Source organism: Pelodiscus sinensis, chromosome 18, assembly GCF_049634645.1.
Source record: "Pelodiscus sinensis isolate JC-2024 chromosome 18, ASM4963464v1, whole genome shotgun sequence".
Taxonomy (NCBI): Eukaryota; Metazoa; Chordata; order Testudines; family Trionychidae; genus Pelodiscus; species Pelodiscus sinensis.
Window position 1 is genome coordinate 27,678,835 of NC_134728.1, and position 24,544 is coordinate 27,703,378.

Genomic DNA, 24,544 nt, shown 5'->3' on the forward strand with positions numbered 1-24,544 from the left:
AACCAATCCTTGCAACAAACCTCGGTGCCAACTCTGCCCACATATATACACCAGCAACACCATCACAGGACCTAACCAGATCAGCCATACTGTCACTGGTACATTCTCCTGCACATCCACCAACGTAATATATGCCATCATGTGCCAACAATGCCCCACTGCTATATACATCGGCCAAACAGGACAGTCCCTACGTAAAAGAATCAATGGACACAAATCTGATATTAGGAATGGCAACATACAAAAACCTGTAGGGGAACACTTCAATCTGCCTGGACACACAATTGCAGATCTAAAAGTAGCCATCCTGCAGCAAAAAAACTTCAGGACCAGACTTCAAAGAGAAACTGCTGAGCTACAGTTCATCTTTAAGTTTGACACAATCAACTCTGGATTAAACAAAGACTGTGAATGGCTTGCTAACTACAAAAGCAGCTTCTATTCTCTTGGAATTCACACCTCCAGATCAGCTGCTAGAAGTGGGCCTCATCCTCCTTGATTGGATCCACCTGGTCATCTCCAGCCTGATCCTGGCCTGCATATTTATTCCTGCCTCTGGAAATTTCCACTACATGCATCTGACGAAGTGGGTCTTTGCCCACGAAAGCTTATGCTCCTACACTTCAGTTAGTCTATAAGGTGCCACAGGACTCCTCGTCGCTTTTGCAGATTCAGACTAACACGGCTACCCCTCTGATACTTGACACCATGCAAGGCACTGCATTTAGCCGTATGGAGTGGAAATCTATCAACCTCATGAAGAAACTTGCACAAGTACAAACAGACATCATCTTTCTCTCCAAATGCAAACGGATGGACATTATACCAAATGGACTGAAGGTGAAAAATCCATTGCTATCTACATACTGCACAGACTACAGTGAGAGATTATGCCATATACTATCCAAAAAACTGAGGAACCACCTGATCAGCATCCTGTACAGCAAACAGGAAAACATCAAAAAAGAGCTCTCCAATCTGGAGTCTCTCATAAAACACCAACCTTCTGCACAAATGGACTTTACTAAAACAAGACAGGAGATCTACATTACACACTTCACTTCTCTACAGAGGAAAAAGGACTGTAAGCTGTCTAAAATCCTACCTGCCACATGGGGCCACAACAATGGTACCCCTAACTCACCCAGCAATATCGTCAATCTCTCCAACTACACACTCAGCTCGGCAGAAGAATCTGTTCTATCTCGGGGACTCTCTTTTTGCCCCGCCACCCCCACTAACATGATACAGTTCTGCGTTGATCTGGAAGCCTACTTTCGCCGTCTCCGTCTCAAGGAATACTTCCAACACGACACTGAACAGTGCACTGACACACAGATACCTTCCCACCAACAGCACAAGAAGAAGAACTCCACATGGACTCCTCCTGAGGGCCGAAATGGCAGTCTGGACCTCTACATAGAATGCTTCCGCCGACGTGCACAGGCAGAAATTGTGGAAAAACAGCATCGCTTGCCTGGTAACCTCAGTCGTGCAGAACGCAATGCCATCCACAGCCTCCGGAACAACTCTGACATTATAATCAAAGAGGCTGACAAAGGAGGTGCTGTTGTCATCATGAACAGGCCTGACTACCTAAAGGAGGCTGCCAGACAACTCTCCAATACCAAATTCTACAGGCCACTTTCCTCAGATCCCACTAAGGAATATACTAAGAAACTGCACCATCTGCTCAGAACACTCCCCAAACAAACACAGGAACAAATCGACACACCTTTAGAGCCCCGACCAGGGTTGTTCTATCTATTACCCAAGATCCACAAACCTGGAAATCCCGGACGCCCCATCATCTCGGGCATTGGCACTCTTACTGAAGGACTGTCTGGCTATGTGGACTCTCTGCTCAGACCCTACGCCACCAGCACTCCCAGTTACCTTCGTGACACTACGGATTTCCTGAGAAAACTACAATACATAGGTGATCTTCCAGAAAACACCATCCTAGCCACCATGGATGTAGAGGCTCTCTACACAAACATCCCACATGCAGATGGAGTACAAGCTGTCAGGAACAGTATTCCTGATGATGCCACAGCACAACTGGTGGCTGAACTCTGTGAATTTATCCTCACACACAACTATTTCAGATTTGGTGACAACATATACCTCCAGACCAGTGGCACTGCTATGGGCACCCGCATGGCCCCACAATACGCCAACATTTTTATGGCTGACCTGGAACAACGCTTCCTCAGCTCTCGTCCACTTACACCCCTTCTCTACCTACGCTACATCGATGACATCTTCATCATCTGGACCCATGGGAAGGAGACTCTGGAAGAATTTCACCATGATTTCAACAGCTTCCACCCCACCATCAACCTCAGCATGGACCAATCTACACGGGAGGTCCATTTCCTGGACACCACGATACAAATAAGTGACGGTCATATCAATACCACCCTATACAGAAAACCTACCGACCGCTATACTTACCTGCATGCCTCCAGTTTCCATCCCGGACACACCACACGATCCATTGTTTACAGCCAAGCACTGAGGTACAACCGCATATGCTCCAACCCCTCAGACAGAGACCTACACCTACAAGACCTTCAACAAGCATTCTGTAAACTGCGATACCCACACGAGGAAGTGAGGAGACAGATTGACAGAGCCAGACGTGTACCCAGAAGCCTCCTGCTACGGGACAAGCCCAAGAAAGAAACCAACAGAACACCACTGGCCATCACCTATAGTCCCCAGCTAAAACCTCTCCAACGCATCATTAGTGATCTTCAGCCCATCCTGGACAATGATCCCTCGCTCTCACAGGCCTTGGGAGGTAGGCCGGTCCTTGCCCACAGACAACCCGCCAACCTGAAGCATATTCTCACCAGCAACTACACACCGCACCATAATAACTCGAACTCGAACTCAGGAACCAATCCTTGCAACAAACCTCGGTGCCAACTCTGCCCACATATATACACCAGCAACACCATCACAGGACCTAACCAGATCAGCCATACTGTCACTGGTACATTCTCCTGCACATCCACCAACGTAATATATGCCATCATGTGCCAACAATGCCCCACTGCTATATACATCGGCCAAACAGGACAGTCCCTACGTAAAAGAATCAATGGACACAAATCTGATATTAGGAATGGCAACATACAAAAACCTGTAGGGGAACACTTCAATCTGCCTGGACACACAATTGCAGATCTAAAAGTAGCCATCCTGCAGCAAAAAAACTTCAGGACCAGACTTCAAAGAGAAACTGCTGAGCTACAGTTCATCTTTAAGTTTGACACAATCAACTCTGGATTAAACAAAGACTGTGAATGGCTTGCTAACTACAAAAGCAGCTTCTATTCTCTTGGAATTCACACCTCCAGATCAGCTGCTAGAAGTGGGCCTCATCCTCCTTGATTGGATCCACCTGGTCATCTCCAGCCTGATCCTGGCCTGCATATTTATTCCTGCCTCTGGAAATTTCCACTACATGCATCTGACGAAGTGGGTCTTTGCCCACGAAAGCTTATGCTCCTACACTTCAGTTAGTCTAGAATAAACAAGGATCTGAAACTACTCAGCTGAAAAAAGTAACACCTTCTTTACTTCAATGCTTTTTAAAGGAGCTGTGCATTAGACCAGGTGTGACAGGGCGCCTGCCCTGCACTGGCCCTTTAAGACCAGGACTCAGGCCCTGAGCTAGGGCTGGTAACAGAGTGGCCAGCTGAAGCTGTTCGGGCTAGTGAGAGCCCAGCTGGCAGCTATTTAGTGAAGCACAGTTTGCCTGGAGGGGCCAGCTGAAGCTGTTCGGGCTAGTGAGAGCCCAGCTGGCAGCTATTTAGTGAAGCACAGTTTGCCTGGAGGGGCCAGCTGAAGCCATTAGGGCGAGGAAGGGCCCAGCTGACAGCTATAAATAGAGAAGCACAGGTTGCTTAAAGGGGGAGCCAGTGGAGGGCTGGCTGCAGAGGAAACAGGAGCTCCTAGGAGGGAGACAAGCTGGGGATAGCCAGCAAAGGCTGGAAGAGGGCCAGCCAAGACTCCCACTGGCTACGGGCTGGTGACAAAACCCTGGTTTGCAGGTGGATCAGGAGACTGACTAGGTAAGAAGAGCAGTGGAGACAACCTGTTGCCAATGATGAGCAACCCATACAGACTGTAACTTGTCCTGAGAGGGGCTAGATGAGGGCAGTCAGGGGGCACTGAGGCATGGTGGGGGCTTGCCTCCTTGACACCAGGTAGGGGTTGATTTGTAAGGACAGCAGAGGTTGCCATCTGCAATAAGGGCATCCAAATGTACAATAGTCCATTATATACAAAGTGAGTTGAAATATGTTTGCGTGTTGGCACAATAGTGATGATTCTTGATGAACGGTGAATCTATTCCATTGCAGAGCATGCACCAGTCTCTAAGACACTCACACTGCCTTGGAACTGGACAACAATCCCAGGCTTACCATAGCTGTATTTAAAGACTGTTCCCAGAAGTCTTTAGTGGTCAAAACCTTGACTTTACACTGCCTGCTAGTTGCATATAAACATGATCAAATACAGCTTCATTTCATTAGCAACTTTTGTTGTTCCTATTAGGCAACTACAGTCACCCAGCAGCAATGAGAAACTGTCCCTCTTCTGCACTGACATGCAAATGACTGGCTCTGCATTGCTTGTTTGCTCTAACACAGTGTTTCCCAGTAAAAAGTAGAGAGACTATTTTGTGGTTTGGTTTTTTTTGCTTGAAAAATCTGTAAGGAATCTATTTTGAAGCACTTAGATGAGGGGAAAGTGATCAGGAATAGTCAACATGGATTCATGAAGGGCAAGTCGTGCCTGACTAATCTGATTAGCCAAATCAGGACCAGCCCAAACTAAATCAACCCAGCCAGGGCTTTGTCAAGTCAGGACATAAAAACCTGTAGGGATGAAGATTCTACCACCTCCCTAGAGAACCCATTTCAGTACTTCACCACCCTCCTAGTGAAGTAGGTTTTCCTAATATCCAACCTAGACCTCCCCCTCTGCAACTTGAGACCATTGCCCCTCACTCTGTCATTCGTTACCACTGAGAACAGCCTCTCTCCATCCTCTTTGGAACCTCCCTTCAGGAAGTTGAAGGCTGCTACCAAACTCCCCCTCCCCATCCTTCTCTTCTGCAGCCTCAATAAGGCCAAATCCCTCAGCCTCTCCTCATAGGTCATGTTCTCTAGCCCCCTAATCATTTTGGTCTCCCTCTGCCAGACCCACTCCAATGCGTCCACATCTTTCTGTAGCGGGGGGGTGTCCAGAACTGAACACAATACTCCAGATGTGGCCTTAATAGAGCTGAATAAAGGGGAATAATCACCTCTCTAGATCTGCTGAAAATGCTCCTCTTAATGCAACCTAATATTCTGTTTGCCTTCTTGTCTACAAGGGCACACTGTTGACTCATATCCAGCCTCTCATCCACTGTAATCCCCAGGTCCTTGTCTGCAGAACTGCTACTTAGCAAGTCAGTCCCCAGCATGTAACAATGCTTGGGATTCTTCCCTCCCAAGTGCAAGTCTCTGCACTTGTCCTTGTTGAACCTCATCAGATTTCTTTTTGCCCAATCCTCCAATTTGTCTTGGTCATTCTGGATCCTATCCCTGCTCTCCAATGTATCTGCCTCTCCCCCTAGCTCAGCTTAGTGTCATCTGCAAACTTGCTGAAGGTGCAATCCATCCCCTCATCCAGGTCATTAATAAAGAAGTTGAAGAAAACTGGCCTTAGAACTGATCCTTGGGGCACACCGTTTGAAACTAACTGCCAACGAGACATTGATCACTACCTGTTGGGCCAGACAATCTAGATGGTTTTCTGTCCACCTTACAGTCCATTTATCCAATCCATACTTCCTTAACTTGCTGGCTAGAATGTTGTGGGAGACTGTATCAAAAACTTTGCTAAACTCAAGGTATATCATGTCTACCACCTTCCCCATGTCCACAGAACCAGTTACCTCCTCATAGAAGTTATTCAGAATGGGCAGGCATGACTTGCCCTTGGTGAATCCATTTTGGATTTGTTTAGTCTGCAGAAGAGACGATTAAGGGGGGATTTGATAGCAGCCTTCAACTTCCTGAAGGGAGGTTCCGAAGAGGATAAAGAGAGGCTGTTCTTAGGATGGTAGAACAAGGAGCAATGGTCTCAAGTTACAGTGGGGGATGTCTAGGATGGATATTAGGAAAAACTATTTCCCTAGGAGGGTGGTGAAGCACTGGAATGGATTCCCTAGGGAGGTGGTGGAATCTCCATCCCTAGAGGTTTTTAAGTCTTGGCTTGACACAGCCCTGGCTGGGTTGATTTAGTTGGGATTGGTCCTGCCTTGGCAGGGAACTGGACTTGATGTCCTCCTGAAGTCTCTTCCAGCTCTATGGGTATGTCTACACTTGCCCCCTAGTTCAAACTAGGGAGGCAAATGAAGCATACCGAAGTTGCTAATGAAGCGTGGGATTTAAATATCTGTGCTTGATTAGCATATTCGCGGCCGGTCACCATTTTAAAATGCCGGTAGCCCAAATTAACTCACCGTGTGTAGACATGGTAGTCTGATCCAAAATCCTTCCCTCAAATTAACAGTTAATTTGAGGGAAGGGTTTTGGATCAGACTACCGCATCTATACACGGCGAGTTAATTTGGGCTACCAGCATTTTAAAATGGCGACCGGCCGCGAATATGCTAATCAAGCACAGGTATTTAAATCCCACGCTTCATTAGCAACTTTGGTATGCTTCATTTGCCTCCCTAGTTCGAACTAGGGGGCAAGTGTAGACATACCCTTTGATTCTATGATTCTAAAGACTTGTGACACTTACAGAAGTGACTGATCCAGAGACAATAGAGAGAACTGCCTCAGACATAAAATTTTCTCCATCCAGTACAAACAATACTTTTTCAATGTTAAGATTAATGTTCACTCTCTCAGTGTTACTGTTAAATAATGCAGCCTCCACTCTTTTTATTAAGGAAATGATTATTATTCAGCAGTATTGTGTAAATGGTGAGCTCTCATGGGCAAAGACGGTATGTCAGGGATGTTCCCCCACTCTGGCACTCTGTAAAGGGTCCTCAGTCAGCGGAGGTAGGAGGGGGGGCACTGTCTCCCTAAAGTGCCCACAAGTCTGTGAGGCACACCTTGGCCGAGCCATTTGCCAAGCAACAGCCCCCTATGGCCCAGCCCAGGATCAGGACATCAGGCAAATGGGGAATACCAATATTCAAAGCTCCTGCCAGGTTCCAGCCTTGTAAGTGTCAGGTCTCCTCACTCCTGGAGAGCTGACAAGCATAGAGGTTTTGGCCCTGCAGGGGGGAACCTGCCACCAAAAGGGAGGGATGGGAGGTGGGGGAGGGTCATCTGTGCTTAGCAAGGGTCCCGGAGGGTTCAGTGTGGGTTCAGGTGGCAGCCAGTGTCTCAGTAGCCTGGGCCAGGGCTCAGGGGTTGGCAGGAGTCTTGGTGGCCCAATCCAGTCCTCCAGCTGGGAGCAACATGGCTGAGACCTTTGCTGTGGGAGCTGAGGCCAGGCATCTGCTCGGGTCAGCTGCCCAGCTCTGACTGAGCGTGTAGCTCTTATAGTCCTAGACCTGCCCTCTGACTTCCTGTGGGCGGGGCTAGGTGCTCCTGCACCAGCCCACCAAGGGGTTTTAAAGGGCGCTTCCTCTCCCAGGTCAGCAGGAGATCGTGTTATTGTTCCGGGCTTATTACAAGGTCATAGGGTCAAAATGAGGGAGCCACATGGGGACGCCAAGCAGAGAACCCCAGACAATGCCCACTGCTCCTCAAATGTCAAGAGACAGCCAGCAAACACCGCCCAGTAGAACTCTGCCTGGATACTTGAAGGGATACAGGAGTGGAAATAAGCCCCACAGTCGCAGGACCCTCCCTCAGCCAACCTCTGCTCCCTGGTCTTATAAATTGCCATCTTGGCTATAGCCAGGAGGAGGCTGACAAGGAGGTCCTGCACCTTTGTGGGGCTATGGATGGGGTGTGCATAAATTAATGGATGAGAGAAGTGCAGCCAGAACTTCAACAAGGAGTTCTGGAAGAGCCGAAAGAGGAGCTGTAGCCTGGCGCACTCGAGATAGACATGTCAGGTCTCCCTCACACCTCAGAAGGGGCAAGTGACAGGAACAGGGGTGAACCACTCCAAGTACATGCCCGTGCTCAAAGCAGCATGGAGGATTCTCGAGCTGATGTCCCCAGCAGGCCACAGAACCAAGAGAGACTGGCCCACCCGGGCTCCCCACCTTCTACTGGTGGTAAGAGATCCCACCACTTGGTACCGGGCAGGGTGGGGAAGTGAAGAGTGGGAAGCATGTGTGCAGTGGGATGGTCTGGCTTGTGAGGTGATTCTGTAGCAAGCTAGCTGTGATTCAGGGCAAGTCTTCACTTGTACACTAGGGAGGTGGAGCTAACTGGTCCCAGGCTCAGGTTATTAATGTTATAAATCTTGTGTGCAGCTTAAGTCAGTTTGATTAATAATCAAATAAATAATGTAGAATGGAGCACAGACATGTCCCCTGCCTCAAGGAACACACAATCTGAATAAGCTCCAACGGGGTTTGAAAGAACTGCTCTTGTCCTGGCTGTCACTAACAGCACTGTCACATCTCAGCCAGACAGACTTCATATACAGTAATAGCATCATGTAAGTAAGGAGCCCTGTGCCAAATGGTATTTCTCATGCATTATTGGTTGCTTTCCTGGCATTCAATTGCCCAGTAATCCATTTCCACCCAAACCATTTGTAACCTTCCAGAATATGCAGTTAGGTGTGTATTTTAGACACCTACAAATTCTGTGAGTGCAAAAATTTCCTATGTCAATTGTTCCCATACAATGAAGCTTGATTTTTGAAAATGTAGGCCTGAGAGCATAAAATAAACAATGTGGACACTTCAGAACTTTTTTGGAGGGTAGATGGCATTGAAATTCAAGTGTACCAAGAGTCCAAGTCTTTTCGTGCAATTTAAACTGTTAAGTACAACTCTAGTTCTCCACACCAGTTTGTTAGTATGCTGCCCCCTTCACTGCTCAGAATGCAAGGGAACCTGCTGTGATCTCTAGCGGGATGTCTACACTGAAGCATTATTTCGAAATAACAAAGTGCACATCTACACAACAATCTGTTGTTTCAAAATAATTTCAGGATGGCAGACTTCTTACCCCGACTTCTGTAACCCTCATTTCATGAGGAGCAAGGGAAGTGGAAGGAAAACTTCCTGCTGTGTAGACAAAATCTAAATTAAGCTATTTCAACTTCAGCTACACAGTTGATGTATCTGAAGTTGTTTCTTAATTCAACTTTTCCCCTACGGTGTAGACATGCCCTAAGCTATTATATAAACAGGGAAAAATACTGAGTTGGGAGTACATATGTTAAATAGAGAAAGAACACATTAGTATTTCTAAGGGTGTGAAATAGCCAGGAAAAATATAAATGATCAACCTAACCTATTGTTTGTATAGCAGATTTTTATATAAACAACACTGTAAAGAAATATTAGTATCTTAGTCAGGTTTTACACTGGATCAGGCCATTGGAAACGGTTATACATTTCATTGCCATTTTCAATTAAAGGTAAGTTTCTTTCTGACTACCTCTGTCCAGGGTGGAAGAGAGATTTACTATAACAAGATACTAGGAATCTTGTTTGACCTAAATTTACTCCATTTTAAAAGACAGCAAGAAAAAGTCTTTAAGTAGCATTAAAAAGAACTGAAAATGAAAATAGAACTATACACCAAATTCACCCTTGGTGTAATGACCTATCACCTCACTGATGTCAAAGGAATTTCACTAAGTCTAAATTAATCCATCTGTCTTGTATCCAGCAGTGCCTCCAATTAATTATTGAGGAAGCAGTTGCAATTTCCCTACACTAGAAGAGGCTGCTAAATGTCTAGATCACCAGGCCACCAAAGCTGAGATGATAGTAGAGGAATTAGAATTGGACTGCCCGGAGTAGAACAAATGGAGGCACTCAGTCCTGTATAATGGCAGTGTCTAAGCAGGGGTGGGCAAGATATGGCCATTGAATCCAGTCTGTGGCCTGCTCTGCCAGGACCCCGAGGCAGGCTCTCTGCCTGCTGCATCCTGAGGCTGCTCGAAATGGCTGGTGGCTTCTTCTAGGTGCCATGCACCCCTGGCAGGGGGAGGGGGGGAGACTTTACATGCTACCCCCACCCCCAGGCCAATTGTTGCATCTCCCATTAGCTGGAAACCATCCAAAGGGAGCTTCAATGATTGGCCTGAAGATGGGGGCAGCACACACAGTCTCCCCAGCACCCCCCAGAGTGGCACCTAGAGGGAGCTTTGTCATTTTGACCAGCCTCAGGCTGCAGCAGGCGAGGAACCTGCCTCAGGGTCCCCGTTGGGTTACTGACTAGGAGCCACCTAAGGTAAGCACCTCCTAGCCATAGCCTTCCTCTGGCATCCGATCCCATCCCACTCCCCAGCTCCCTACTTGCCACAAACTAAGTGTTCCTGCAAGAAAGTGCATAGTGTGTCTCATTGAGATCCCTCTGCACCGGTTCTCTGCCCGGTTACTGTTGCTACACCAGACGTGACACCCAGAGCTGCAGCCAGCTGTACCATCCATCAGTCATGGCCTTTTCCATATGCAGCTCCTTGGGTTTCCTCTCTGCATTCAGCTTCTCTGCAGTTCCTGGCTAGCTTTGTGGCTGCTGTTGTTCCAAAAGTGCCCTAGTCGTGCCCTGATTCAGGACCCTTACGCCTACTAGGCAAGGAACAAAAGGAAGAGCAGCAGGGCCCTAGCTGACAGGAAAGTTAGCCCTTGCTTAGCAGATCTGTCCTGGCAGCAGCAAAGGCTTTTCCAATTTTCACTGCTCAGAGTGGTGGGCTGTTTGGGGAATCTGACCTCATTAACTCTGCTGCAGAGCTGTGTCTTTCTCTGAAGCATTGTCTGACTTCGCAATGAGAATTCTGTCTGATTTGTGCATTGTAGTTTTTGCAAGGTTTCCTCCTAGTTAAGATGGCATAGTTACCTACACTTGAGGATTAATTTCTGATGATGGGCATAAGGAAAATGCTCTTATGGCTTGTTAGACATTTTCTGGAGGCTTTCTTGCCTTTCCCTAATATTTTGGTGGATGTGTTCCTATGTCTTAGAATTCCAAATGGTGCAATGGCTCATGATTATTTACTTGAGCAGTAATGACATTCTCCTTGGCAACATATACTAGACAGATAATTCTTGTGGTGAACATTGTATGGTCAAAGCAGACCTAGAAGATGTGATGCCCTGGGAAACTGAAGAAAGAGGGATGATAAGCAGCATGGCTGATACGTTTTCGAATTGACAATTGATTTTTTTTTGTGGGTTTTGCAAAAGAGATGTGATTTCAAGGGCTTAATTTGTTAGAAGCTCTGGAATAATTTAAATAGCCTATTCACTCAAATGTTTCCACTCAACCAAAATCAGTGAAAAATGCTGGTCAAATTCAGGAAATAGCTTAGGCTATATCAAGGCTGTATCCCACTTTGGCACTCCGAGTAGAAGGTGGGGACCCACAAGAGACCTTAAATACCTTCCCTCTATAAACATCTGCTTAAATTCTCCAAGGTTACAGATTCCCTGGCCTTGGGAGATAGGTCGTCACCATCGAGTGTAAAAATAACCCTTATTCTTATACCCAAGAAGAAGCTCTTGGACTTCTTCCAGAAGGGTACCCCCAAGCTCTTTTACCATGAGAGAGCTTGAAGAAAAAAAGAGAAAGCAAACTGCAATCTCTGATAGCTGACCTTTCAGTCTTAGGCATTCATACAGAGACCTCCTGTTATCTTCCAGGACACAAGAATCAAATCATCACCTTAAAAATAGGGATTTTATTAACAAACACCAAAAGATATACTTGATAAAGCATACTTGGTTGCTAGGTGTTAGAGCAACTGAGAAAAGAACAGATTACAACAGAGAAAAATGCTATCTCTGGGTATGTCTAGACCCAGACATTGCCGACATTGCAAATGAAGTGAGGATTTAAATGTCCCATGCTTCATTTGAATAAAAATGGTCGCTGTATTTTGCCAAGTCAGCAGTTTGTCGGCAAAAAGCTGTCAAGAAAGCCTTTGTCAGCCAATCCTGTAAACCCCATTTTACAAGGCATTAGGGATCGGCCGACAAAGGCTTTCTTTGTCGCCTGATCCCCATCTTGACAGCCAATTTTTGCTGACAAACTGCTGACTCGGCAAAATGTGGTGGACATTTTTATTCAAACGAAGAGATTTAAATCCCCACATCATTTGCAATGTCAGTATATCTAATTTACATCCCTCTGGCAACAGAGGGATGTAGTCTAGACATACCTTCTGAGTACAACTTACATACACTGAAGTGGGGGGCACATAAGACATTTAACCAAGCAAAAAAAACCAAAGAAAATAACCCGATCACAACTAAATATACATTTTCCCTATCTACTCATGATCTGTGCTTCAAGGCTTAGTCCATTTCTATGCCCATATTCCTTGTAGGCATGGTAGTTCTGCCTGGTTCAATTCATCTTGTTTCCTCAGCTTCTAGCTTAAAACTCACACAAAGAAAAACAGCAGTCAGGTATATCTTTCCATTTAAATTTCCACACCTTTTTTCCATTGGCTGTCCTGGCTCCCTGCAAACACCCCCTAGTTATCTGAGTTTAACCCTTGAGTCACCGAATGTTGGCCAGCACTCCCCTATTCCTCACTGATTGAAAAATATGATTTTTTTAAAGGCTTACAAGCTTAGTTTTAATATTTTCATAACAATGTTTTGACTGTTTATTTTGAAATCATGTTTGATTTTGAAACTTATTTAGTTACCCCCCCCCTCAAAAAAAACCCTTACAAAAACACCTGGAAATTAAACAGACAGTTATGTGTGCATTCAAGCTGTAGGTATAATTTACAGCTCAGATAGTTGTCAAAGGCTTAGATTTATTCAAGTTAGTGCACAAAAATAGAAGTTTTGCTGCCCCAAGAACAATCCCGCCTGAGAGTCGGGTACTCAGCTGGGTAGCTAGCCCATCCTGCCATTTTGCACACTGTAGCTACCTAGCAAGGCAGGTGCACATACAGCTATCCAATTTAGAAAGTATTCTCTCAGCTTGAATGTAGATGGAACCTAAACCAAAAATTAACTTAGGGTTGACCAAAACATCATGTTTGACCCTAAATTAAAATGTTGAGGGTTTTTGTTTCAGCCACTGAAATATTGAATAAATCACTCAGCTCTATTTGGTAGCTTGCTTCTCTGGATGGGCAGCGATTTTTTTTTTTTTTTTTACTCCTCCATGCTCACCTAGGAATTTTCATGTTGTTTTACCATGCTCCAGTCTGTGTCGGAAGCAGGTAGCCAGATGCTCAAGGCTTCAGTGATAATAACATATTGTCCTTTTTATGGAACCTGGGTCACAGGTAATTAGAGGAGAGTGGATTCATTTAGGTTCTACAAATATCAGACACAAGTGATCCTGATGAATAGGAGAAAAAAAATCTAAACCAACAAATGAAGGTTGTGTGATGCCACTTTAGTGGAGTCCTAACCTGGATCTTCCTCTCTAATTTAGCATGGGTGAATCTGTATGAGTGTTGGAAGCTTAGTGAAGTCCTGGAGCAGCTTGTTTATGGTGCTTTAGTAGACAGGTGAGTGGTGTGTGGCAGGTCAGAAGTCCATGTGTTTGTGTGTGGTGTGATTGAGAAGAGTAAGGCTATGTCTACGCTGCAGAGCTAGAGCTTTTCGGTATCCCAGAAAAGCTATGCCACATTCAAGGAATGCGTCTTTCAGCATCCCTGTATTCTGCATTGTATGAGGAAGGGCTATTCTGAAAGAGGAGGTTTGTACGAAATTTGGCCCTGTGTAGACACGCCAATTTTGGAAAAGCCTCTTATGGGGAAAAAGCGGAAAACGATATGCAAATTGCGATTCACAATTTGCATATCGTTTTCAGACTTTTCTTTGCAGTCTAGACATAGCCTATGATATTGAAGACTGGTGGGACAGAAAGAAAGAGAATTAGAGGGAGGACAGAGTGTTTAAGAGAATATAAAGGTAGAGCTGAATGAGCAAATGGAAGTCCACCTACCCCAGTAAGGGGCTGTATCACCATCTCTCCTATTACACTGGGTGCTTCTGTGCTGTGTCACTTTGGCTCTCTGGCCTATTCCTCATGCTTGGCATTCCCACACTTTATCTTGTTTTTGGTGTTCCTGTGCTGCTTTTGCATCTTCCTGTTCTTTAGCTTTCTGATCACCCTCTAATCTGGCCAGTTCTAATTTTGCAGTTGCTTTGCTACTGTTCATTTTAAAATTCCTTCTGTTCAATCTCCTCGTCCAAAATAAACAAATAGAACATAATAAAACAGTGACCTTTCTTTGACTGTTCTCAGCTTTCTCACTTGAAAAGCCCTTTAAAATCTAGTGAATCAATGCTTGGAGTGCAATTCTTTGTCATATAGCAATGGTGTGTAAATCCTGCCGACTACGCCAATGGGATAGTTTGTGATAAATCAAGAGTAAGTTTATTTCCACAGAACCAATGCATAAGTGATAATATTTAAGATGAGAGGGAATCGATATGGCTACAAGTAAAACAAGAAATGCTTTTTAGTGACTAAAACTGAACTTCAGTGGGTTACACTGCTTTTCTTGTCAAGTTTCTCTTCTATAGGCAGTTACAACTACTCTGCTTTTAGATCAAGAGGATCCACTTTTCCTGCGCTTATAGGGTGCGGCTTACTTTTTGTCCTATAGGTGATAGACCCCAAAATGGCTTTCTGCATTTCTTGCATGTCCCAATGTCATTTGTTTTTGTTTCAAGTGTTGGAAGGCCTCCTTGGGGGCAGGATGCATCTCCCATTGTGATTTTTAAGCAGTCTTCCTAGTTGTTCATCTAGCTTGATGGTTTTGCTTACCTTCTATGTAGATCTCCTTTTCATTGTCCTCTGATATGTTACCTGGCTCAATCTACATCAGAAACAAGGCAAAAAAGTAACACAACATTCCTTTGTTTAGGACATGCAGGGTTATGGAAAGCAAAAATAACATAGTAAGGTCACAGCAGCATTATTTCAGAATAACTCATGTAATCCCAAAATAAGAAAGAGCATGTTTACACTACCAGCCTTTATTTAGACATAATGTCAAGCTGGAGGACTTCTTACTCCTACTCCTGTTACCCTCATTTCATGAGGAGTAAGGGAAGTCAAAGGAAGAGCGTTCTCCCTTCGACTGCCTGCTGTGTAGACAGCGCCAAAAGCTGAAATAAGCTATTCCAACTTCAGCTATGCAATTGACAGAGGTGAAGTTGCGTAGCTTATTCCAACTTTAGCTCTATTGTGTAGACATATCCTAAGTGTTTAGTTTGTTATAGAATTTAAGCATCCCCGTAATACAGTAAACTTCCGATAATCTGGCACCTTTATGACCCGGGGGGTGCCGGATTATCAACTATGCTGGACTATCGGAAGGGGGGATTATGAGGGGTCTAGGGTGGGTTGGGGAAGAATGGGGGGGCGGCGCGGTGGGACCAACCAGACAGCACCCCAGCCCCAGACGTCCCCAAGTCAGCTTTTGCTGAAACTGACGAGCGGCTGACTTGGGGAAGCACGGGGCAGAGCAGCTCCAATTGTCCAGCTGCCTGGAGCACTTCTGGGTTCCAGGTGGTGCCAGACTATCAGGAGTGCCGGACCACTGGATGCCAGACAACTGGAGTTTTACTGTCCTTCCATTAGAGAGTTATGAACACAAGGGGTCCCAATTAGATGTTCTTTCAGAGGGACTCTAAATTGCAACCCTTAGAAATATGCATTCCCTTAAAGATACTGGCTCCAATTTTCACTTGTATTAAGGCTACTGCATACCATGCTGTCAAGGTAAATGCAGCCCCAGAGCCAGGGAAGCCAGCCACAGGTGGAAGGCAACAGTGGAGAGGGTCCTTTGACATAGACTGTGCAAAGTCTCCCTCCCTCAAGCTAGGGAAGGAGGTGTGGCTGTGGCCAGACAGTGCCCAGGCTATCATTGGCTCTCATGGTGGCCATTTGCGACTATTGAAGCTGATCTGATTTAATGATGCCTTCAGGATGTGATAAATTATCCCAGGGAACAAATTCATTTTGCAGTGGGCCTACAATAAAGAGTGCAGTAGGACAATTCTGGCACTTTTTTGCTGTGTTGAGCAGCGTGTGCCTCTTTGACAGCTGACCATCTGGGCCATTGCTTGGTGGGCTTATTCTTGTTATCCCAGCCCTGTTCCTATAGGCACTGATGTGAGCACCGAATGCTTCATGAAAGTGACTCCAGCAAGTCTTGTTGTATGCTGAAGAGACACCATGGCTATGTCTACTCTGGCCCCTTTTCCGAAAGGGGCATGCTAATTTCACAGGTCGTAATAGGGAAATCCACGGGGGATTTAAATATCCCCCACGGCATTTAAATAAAAACGTCCGCCACTTTTTTCCGGCTTTTAGAAAAGCCGGAAAAGAGCGTCTACACTGGTCCCGATCCTCCAGAAAAAAGCCCTTTTCCGGAGGATCTCTTATTCCTACTTCAAATAAGAGATCCTCCGGAAAAGGGCTTTTTTCCGGAGGATCGGGGCCAGTGTAGACGCTCTTTTCCGGCTTTTCTAAAAGCCGGAAAAAAGCGGCGGACATTTTTATTTAAATCCCCCGCAGATTTCCCTATTACAACCTGTGAAATTAGCATGCCCCTTTCGGAAAAGGGGCCAGTGTAGACGAGCCCCATGTGTTATTTGACTGGATCGCTATGTCTGGTTTGCACTTGGTGTAGCACAGTGTTTCGCAACCTTTTTGTATAACGTACAGTTTCTGCATGCTGCCAGAGGGCAGCATATGGTCACTGAGATCTTCCTGGTACCCTTGAAACCAGACATGAATGAGCTAATGACCACTGATAATATTTATTAGTGTGCTCTGTTCCAGGGCTATTCTTTTATAGCCTTTCCATCCAATATGTTTCAAATGAGTCTGCTTCAGCCAAACAAATTGTCCCAGCTTAATTTCTGAGAAATCATTGTCAAGATTGCTGAGCCAGTTTAATTCTAAAGCATATATTTATACTGAGCTGCACCAATCACATCACCAAGTCAGATTACAAATGGGAGAGAAAAAAAATTTAATCAAAAACGAGATTAGATTTGAAAATCTAGTGTTCGTGCTTGCTGCAGAGGCTCAGACAGGCTGTAAAGCCATATATTTTGTGAGCAGGTCTCAGAATAGCTCACTTGAGGAAGCTCCAAAGAGCACATATGCCATTATGCCGAGGGCAGGAGAATGGTTGGATACTGGGAATTTGTAATTTTTAACAGGAAGCTGATAAAATTGTGCCATAGGGTAAAGCAAAGGCAAGAGCAGGGCAATGACTCAAGGTGTGTGCTAGGGGCAAGTGGGAACATAGTATGGGATTGATACCTTTTAAGTTAGTGCCTGCATCTGGTACCCTGGGGTGAAGATGGATTCTTTCCTCTTTTTAATAGTGAGGAGACTCTCAGGAAACCTGCTCCGAGGCTGACCAGCAGCAGGTGTCTTTCTGAATTGATGACGCTCCTCGGAGGGACAGGAGGCCTGCAGTAATGGAAGGAAAGCGGAGCCTCAGCAAAAGGGTATTTCACTGTGTGTTTTCAAGAAGAGCAAGGACTCTTGAGTCCTGGCTAAATTCTAATAGTAAATCTGATCTATCTTCCTAAAAGTCCCCAGGCAGTTTAAGTTTCTTCTCCTTGACTCCCTGCTCTCCTCTGTAATAACCAAGGGTATGTCTACACTAGCTCATTAAGTCCGGATTAACTTTAAGCTGCCACGTGTAGCCGTGAGCGGTTCATTTGGACTAAGGGGGATTTAAAAATGGCAGCGAGACGGGAACATGCAAATGAAGCCCGGGATATTTAAATCCCGGGCTTCATTTGTAACCCCGGTTCCTTGATTTGCCTACCTACCTCAAATTAATGAGCTAGTGTAGACATACCCTTACATTGTGGCAGCAACCTCAGTTGAGGTTTGGGACCCTCTGCCGCTGGATGTTGTACAAATACATAGAAGCCCAAGGCCTCCTGCATATTGACCAGGCTGTCTGGAGGATGTTCAGCCTGATGCAGGAAGTGGGAGGATCCTGTGGAGGAGCTAGAAATTAAGAAACTCCTGTCAATGTGCCACCCGTTCCCACAACCTCCAAGCTTTCTGATTCATCATGGAAAGATACAGTAACAGCTCATAATGGAGAACCAGACAGATTTAAATGCTAGATGCTTTCAAAGCAATATCAAATTGACTGTAAGCCACACTGAAGGTAGCAAGGAAGAATAGCACGTCCTCTTTCAATAGATGACTTGTGTGTGCTTGAAAGATGCCCAAACCAAATCCAATCTGGCAGACCTCTTTTAGAATGAGCATTGCTAGACGCACAGTCCAGCTCCAGAGCTGCCATCACTTCTGGGTTTAACTCAGGTTTCACAAGCTGCAGTCCAAATTGCAATATGGATCAGGTGGCCAGGCCTGGAGTCAGCCAATGGAGTCAGCTTTATCCTTCTTGCTTATGCCCTGGTGCCCCAGGCTATATCTATACTACAGAGTTTTTTTGGAAAAACGACTGTTTTTCCGAAAAAATACACTTACACTGCAATCAGTCTTTCAAAAAAAAATTGAAAACAGAGGGGTTTTTCTGATATTGGTAACCCTCTTTCTATGAAGAAGCCTTTTTCCGAAAGAGCTCTTTCACAAAAAGGTGTGTGTGGATGGGGAAGGAGGGAGTTCTTTTGAAAGAAGAAGAAAAAAATACAGGTGCCCTGCTGGCCACTCCCTCCATAGTAATCACAGCTGAAATGCGAGATCGCTTTTTCAATGTGCTTGGCCAGTGTGGACGCTCTCAGAAGATCTCTTCTGGAAAAGCTTCTCCTGAAAGAAGCCTGCAGCCTAGACATAGCCGCAATGTATTAACCCTGTTGTGAGTACTTTCTCCTCCTTCTGTTTTGACCATCTATTTTCACCTCTCCTCTTGTCCTGAGTCCTTTAGGCAGCATGAGGCTTTACTCTGCCAAAGAGCAGCTCTGAGGCTATGTCTACACTGCTGGATTTTTTCGGCAGAAGATATGGAAATTGCAGCTCTCATTTGCATATCTTCTGCCGAGCCTTTTTTCAGAAGAGGTTTTGTCACTAAAAAGCCCTGTGTAGACGGGGCCATTTGTCAGAAAAAACCCTTTTTTGCAAGATCCTGTATATCTCATTTTTGGAGGGATGCTGGATCTTGCGAAAAAGGGGGTTTTCCGACAAATGGCCCTGTCTATACAGGGCTTTTTAGCGGCAAAACCTCTTCTGAAAAAAGGCTCGGCAGAAGATATGCAAATGAGAGCTGCGATTTGCATTTCTTTTGCCAAAAAAACCCAGCAGTGTAGACATAGCCTGAGAGTGCCCACACTATGAGATTGAAATTACCCCAGGCAGAACCAGGAGCAGGGAAATGTAAAGATAGAGAGACATTTTGCCTCACTGTCTCAGCTGAAGCTTAATGATTTTGCTCAAGCCTAAATTTCAATTTCTCCAAAATGTAGATCTTCACCATGGGCTAATCTCTGTTCTATAGGTAGCATAGGGCTTGGCTTTTAAAAAGTGTTAGCCATGCCACTTGTTCCCACTCACACATAGTCTGTAGTTATTGTCACTGTGCATTAACAGGTAGCCTAACATGCAGCTGGTCACAGTGCATCCGGAGGTATCCTCCCCAACTGAAGCAGGCATTAGCATATGTGATATCTCCAACACTTCAGGCTTGTGATAATGTGGGGCCTCTTCAGCACACCGCTTATGAATTCTATTTAATACAGGCAGTCCCCGAGTTATGCGGATCCGACTTATGTCGGATCCGCAGTTACGAACGGGGATTTTCTCGCCCCGGAGGACTGGAGCGGCGGGACGCCTGGTCCCGCCGCCCGCCTCCTCCGGGGCGAGAAAAGCTGCTCCCCGTCTCCCTGGTCTGCTGGGGGACCCAGCAGACCAGGGAGACGCTGAGCAAAGCCGCAGAGGACCCAGCCAGACCCGCGGCACTTCCAGCTGATCTGGAAGCAGCCGGGGGTCCGGACCCGGGTCCTCTGCCACTTTGCTCAGCGTTTCCCTGGTCTGCAGACCAGGGAGACGCTGAGCAAAGCCGTGGAGGACCCGGGCCGGACCGCGGAGCTGATCTGGAAGTGCCACGGTCCGGTGCGGGTCCTCCGCCACTTTGCTACGCATCTCCCTGGTCTGCTAGGGGCAGGGGGGGGGACACAGCTAGTGCCCCCCCCCAGCAGACGAGGGATACGTGGAGCTAAGCCCGGGGCCTGTGGTAGAGCAGGTGGGGCGCTGCCGGTTGGTCCCGCAGCACTGCTCCTTGGCGCTACTGGACCAACCAGGCAGCACCCCAGCTGTTCTGTCCCAGGAGTCCTGATTCAGCCGCTGCTGATCAGTTTCAGCAGTGGCTGAATCAGGACGCCAGGGGCAGAGCAGCTGGGGTGCTGCTGGGTTGGTCCAGTAGCGCCGAGGAGCGGCCGCGCTACTGGACCAACCCAGCAGCACCCGAGCTGCTCTGCCCCAGGCGTCCCCAAGTTAGCCACTGCTGAAACTGACCAGCGGCTGACTACAGGAAGCCCGAGGCAGAGTTGCTCTGGAATCAGCTGCTGATCAGTTTCAGCAGCAGCTGACTTGGGGACGCCTGGGGTTCTTAAGTTGAATCTCTATGTAAGTCAGAACTGGCGTCCAGATTCAGCCGCTGTTGAAACGGATCAGTTTCAGCAGCAGCTGAATCTGGACGCCAGTTCCGACTTACATACAGATTCAACTTAGGAACAAACCTACAGTCCCTATCTTGTACGTAACCCGGGGACTGCCTGTACTGGGAATCCAGTGAGTCCCGGTTACAGTCTAAACTCCATGTCAAAAGTTGGGCTTGTTTGTCATGTCTCTGGCAGGCCTAGTAAGCTCCCTCTTGTGGATATGTCACTAGGCTGCTGTATTTGGGCCCGTACATCCTTATGCTTCTTTCTGGCATATTTCTTGGGAACAAGCTCTCTGTTACCACTTCACAGAAATGAGGGGTTCTTCTAGTCCAGTGACGCCCTCACCAATACTGAGCACTGCCCCAGACTTCCCCATGGCTTAAGCGTGACTTTTCCGAGAACGCCAACCTCATGAGTACCCTGGTTTACAGTTCACCTCTTCAGGGACGCGTGACAATGCAAACAAACGGACAAATGGGCTTTGAAAGGGGCCCCCAAAGCAATTGTTCTTTACTGTAGTTATTACAAGGAATATACTGATATAGAAAAAATGATAAAACAGTAGCATGCATTTCCCTGCCTCAGTTTCTTCATGGCTCTTCACTATTTTCTAGGCTTAGGCTGAAGTCCTGTAAAGAAGCCAAGATCCCCCACTCAGTCTTGGAGTGTCTCTCTCTCTCTCTGTGGTCTGCAATCAGTTTTCTTCTTCCTCAGCTGGATCTGCAGTTAGACATGACCCCGCTGCTACAAACATGTGCCCCTCTTTGCTACTTTTCTACCCTTCCAAACATGACTTCTCCTACGGAATGTGGAATCTGACTCATCTCTTCTTCTGTCTGTCTAAAACAGGTGAGGAGAGATCCTTGCCTTCAAAACAAGGATGGCCAAACTCTTTCAGAAGTTCGAGAGCTGGGGCACCCCTGCAGTGGCTTGGGACTTCAGACAAATGCCTGCAGAAGCTCTGAGACTCTGTTCCTTCTGGATGGAAGCTCCTACCCCACCACCTTACTGCAAGGCAAAGGTCCTGAAGCACCTCCCTCTGCAGTCTGGCACATGGAGAATGTGGGGTGATCAAACCGAGTACTCTGCCTGGTACAAGAATTTCTCCCTTCACTTCCTGCGGGTTGTAGGTCAATAGGGAGATGAGCATGTAGAGAAGACAAGCAAGCCCCATCTTCAAAATGGAATTCACAGGCTGGCACATATATGGAGTCCCCAGTATCAATAAGAATTTGATCTGTACACAGACATATTTCCCCGATTGTCACAATAAGTCCAATTCTTCCTTTACACATATATAACCCTTGTCGTTTTTACGAAGCTTTCCCTCTGTTGTAAGTATTTAGGGGTGGTATTCCCATTAAAAATGTTCCCCTACTTGTGAACACGTGTCTATATTTGGTAGGAAGCACAAGCGCCAGCTGGCAGCTAGTTTGCTGAACTGCCCATTGAGAATAAGCATATTGTAGTGGATATTACATTTAGAAAATCCAAACAGGCGTTTCAAAATTATTTACTGACTTTTAATGTAATAAAGTTAAAATCATTCCAAGAATTATATTGTCACCTGCACTTAATACGGAGTGAAGACAGATAAGGACCAATAGCTCACATAATAGACTGTGTTAGACCACCAAGAGAGTGGTGCACATGAAGGTCTGGCTAGACAGATTACAAGTGAACAAACCCAACTCTCAGCAGCAAAACCCAATGCTAACAATGAACAACAGCTTCCTATTAGTGAAGGCCACTGCTCTTGTGGAGGAAAGGGGAAAAGGCCAGCAGTAGCAAAACGCTAGCTATGGAAGGCAAGGGCCATGGGTCCAGAAGACAGGAATTTGGAGATGGGGTTAGAATTGCATTCATCCCAAAGGGACCTATTAGGCCATAACACTATGCTACAGATGTCTTGCACTAAAAAGTTGTGTGAGAAAATATAGGGCACTCTGCTTGACAGTGCATCTTTAAAGGCAATTATTGCTAAAGTTTTAAGTTAGGGTGCATAACATCAGTTCTGCTGTACTGTCCACACATACAAAAAGGAAGAGCTCACAAGTTAAGGACAACTTGGGTGCTATTGCTTCTTAGTAAAATGCTTAGCTGTTTATGGATTGGAAGGGGAAATTTCTTCTTCTATATGAGAATGGACCCTTCCCCAGTTGTTGTCTTTGGCTCCCAAAAATAACACCACAGAAAGGTAGAACTAAATTCATCCCTAGTTTCCACCATGTTACACCAGGAGTGCACTTGATTGCTAAGAATTCAACACTGATGGGCCACTACTGTGCACAGGCCTGAGCAGGGTAAATGTGACTAGGTGGGCCAGTTAATACCAGAGCCTGGCTCTGGAGCAGGAGCCTGGGAGCAGAAGATTGATTAGAGACAGGTTCACCTGTGCAGGACCTTCCTGGGCTGCTGCTTAGGGAAGGGCAGTTGCTCCCTGTGAAGATGGAGGAGGGACTGGGGCCTGAAGGAGCAGTGAGGACTAGCAGAGCTGCTGAGTGACGGGCCCCTCGACTGAAAGGTGCAGAACAGGGTAGGCCTGGGTTCCCCTGCTAGTCACTGAGGGCAGGTCTATACAGTAGTGCATACCTCGGTAAGCTATGCAATCTGAGCTAACCAAATTGCGTATCTTATTTCACAATAGCTTATTTCAAAATTTGGCACTGCCTACATAGCACCAAAGTCTGAAATAAAGTGCCGTTCCAAAACGCCCCTTAACCCTTGTGGAATGAGGGTTCCAGGGATGCCGGAATAGCGAGCCCATTATTTCAAAATAATGGACATGCTGAAAAGACACAGAATAGCTATTTCGGGATACTTCTGGTATCCCGAAATAGAGCCACAGTACAGACGTGCCCTAGGTGACCTGGCTGGAGTGATGAGTCATAAAGAGATCACTGTAGTTCTTGGGATGAGGAAGGCACTGCAGAACCAGAGCGATCCTTATGGATTTATCTTAACTGGCTCTGAGAACATGGAGACATCAGAGGATGTGAAAACCATGTTTGGGTTGGCCTCGAGAGCTAATTCTCAGAGAGACCAGGAGGAGGCACCAGACAGATGGGGAGGGGAGCACGCGGTGACAAACACAATGAAAAATCATGCAGGCATGAAATTCTGGGGCTACCAGAGCTCGGTGTGTGTACTAATTGGTTAGCCAAACCATTCAAAACTATGGCTTTGTGTAACGCTGCTAATGAAGACTTCATATGAAGAGCACTTATCTGGTTGCCTTCTTCTATTCCTCTGTCCCCAGGAAGATAGGGATGAACGAGGAGGAGTAAGACAAATGTAAGGTGTGCTAGGACTCTTGGTTTTCTCTGCCTCCTCCCCTAACCATTTTGCCTTTAGCAATGTCTTTTAGCAATGTCTGGATCATATTTTCAATCACAAATGGCACCACTGACATGCATGCATCTATTACTGGGTAACCCACTGTGACGGGGCGAGGCAGCCCCGCACTGAACCTACAGGGCCCAGCCAGGGTTACCTGGCTGCAGAGGCCCCTCCCCCACAGCCCTACCGAGCATGCCCGGGCTGCAGCAGGGCTATAAAAGCCCGGGCCAGGACTCAGTCTGGGGAGACAGCCGAAGGAGGAGGACTGGAGAAGGGAGCTCCCCCTCAGCTGTGGCCAGGGACTCCAGGAGAGGCCGGAAGGGATGCGGGGGTGAGGTGGTGCAACCCGGAGACTGCCTGCCGACGGGACGCCGGTCTGGAGATCACAGCCGGTCTGGAGATCGCAGCCAGCTGGGCAAGTCCAGGGGAAGGAAGCCCGGGGATCCAGGT

At 46.5% G+C, this 24,544-nt stretch overlaps 1 long non-coding RNA gene across 1 annotated transcript; it reads left to right on the forward strand.

The window, feature by feature from the left end:
- Positions 1 to 3,958: 3,958 nt before the first annotated feature.
- LOC142818796 (uncharacterized) lies at positions 3,959 to 22,255 on the forward strand. The gene is made up of 3 exons (XR_012896448.1): positions 3,959 to 4,085; positions 17,495 to 17,620; positions 21,605 to 22,255. It is a non-coding gene; the product is annotated as an uncharacterized LOC142818796 (long non-coding RNA).
- The last annotated feature ends 2,289 nt before the right edge of the window (positions 22,256 to 24,544 follow it).